Source organism: Palaemon carinicauda, chromosome 37, assembly GCF_036898095.1.
Source record: "Palaemon carinicauda isolate YSFRI2023 chromosome 37, ASM3689809v2, whole genome shotgun sequence".
Taxonomy (NCBI): Eukaryota; Metazoa; Arthropoda; class Malacostraca; order Decapoda; family Palaemonidae; genus Palaemon; species Palaemon carinicauda.
In genome coordinates, this window is record NC_090761.1 from 37,582,012 (window position 1) to 37,583,862 (window position 1,851).

A 1,851-nucleotide genomic window follows, 5' to 3' on the forward strand; every position below is an offset into this window, starting at 1 on the left:
TATACAGTATATATATGCACACATATATACGTGTATATATATATATATATATATATATATATATATATATATATATGTGTGTATATATATATATATACATATATACCTATATATATATATGTATGTGTGTAAATATATATACATACACACACACACACACATATATGTATATCTATATATATATATACATATATATGCGTATATATATACATATATATGCGTATATATATATATATTATATATATATATATATAATATATATACATATAGCGTGTATATATATATATATATATATATATATATATATATATACATACATATATATATATATATATATATATATATATATATATATATATATATATATGTATATATATATATATATATATATATATGTATATATATATATATATATATATATATATATATATATATATATATATATATATCCATGTACGTATGCATGTTATGTATATGTATCTGTGTACAGAATGAATGATATATAACCAAACAAGCAAACATCCTGCATTAACAAAATACATTCGGAATGGCGAAGAATATAATCACAAATAAAAACATTGCTAGAGAGAGAGAGAGAGAGAGAGAGAGAGAGAGAGAGAGAGAGAGAGAGAGAGAGAGAGAGAGAGAGAGAGAGAGAGAGAGAAGGTAGTGTCCCTGTATTGATTTTCTTCTTCCTTATCCTAGACCAACCTGCATCCCATACTGCTTACCTGTCGTCAAGACAAAGAAAGAGATGGCCTAAATATTATTATTATTATTATTATTATTATTATTATTATTATTATTATTATTATTGGTACAAATGCATTGCAAATTTCAGATTGGATAAATTGTCCTGTTCAAAGTTACTTTATCAAGTTTCTATTTATTTTATAAGTGTAATTACTTAATTGAAGTTGTTTATATTATTGATGTTTCATCTTTGCCTGAAATGTTTCATCTCTGACTGAAATGTTTCATCTCTGACTGAAATATTTCATTCTGACTGAAATGTTTCATCTCTGACTGAAATTTTTTATCTCTGACTGAAATATTTCATTTCTGACTGAAATGTTTCATCTCTGACTGAAATGTTTCATCTCTGACTGAAATATTTCATTTCTGACTGAAATGTTTCATCTCTGACTGAAATTTTTTATCTCTGACTGAAATATTTCATTTCTGACTGAAATGTTTCATCTCTGACTGAAATGTTTCATCTCTGACTGAAATATTTCATTTCTGACTGAAATGTTTCATCTCTGACTGAAATGTTTTATCTCTGACTGAAATTTTTTATCTTTGCCTGAAATGTTTCATTTCTGACTGAAATGTTTCATCTCTGACTGATATATTTCATCTCTGACAGAATTGTTTCATCTCTGACTGAAATGTTTCATCTCTGACAGAAATGTTTCTTCTCTGACTAAAATGTTACATCACTGACTGATATGTTTCATTTCTGACTGAAATGTTTCATCTCTGACTGAAATATTTCATTTCTGACGGAAAAGTTTCATTTCTGACGGAATTGTTTCATCTCTGACTGAAATGTTTCATTTCTAACTGAAATGCTTCATCTTTGACTGAAATGTTTCATCTCTGACTGAAATACTTCTTCTCTGACTGAAATATTTCATCCCTTACTGAAATATTTCATCCTTACTGAAATGTTTCATCTCTGACTGAAATATTTAATTTCTGACTGAAATGTTTCATCTCTGACTGAAATGTTTCTTCTCTGACTGAAATGATACATCTCTGACTGATATGTTTCTTCTCTGACTGAAATGTTTCATCTCTGACAAAATGTTTTATAAATCATCCAACATCTCTGATGTTAGCGTGTAA

At 26.5% G+C, this 1,851-nt stretch overlaps 1 protein-coding gene across 1 annotated transcript in view; it reads left to right on the forward strand.

Moving 5' to 3' along the window:
- The window catches only part of Stat92E (Signal transducer and transcription activator Stat92E), a 124,976-nt gene that overhangs the window by 21,275 nt on the left and 101,850 nt on the right, over positions 1-1,851 (forward strand). The gene's annotated exons all lie outside the window — the stretch shown is intronic.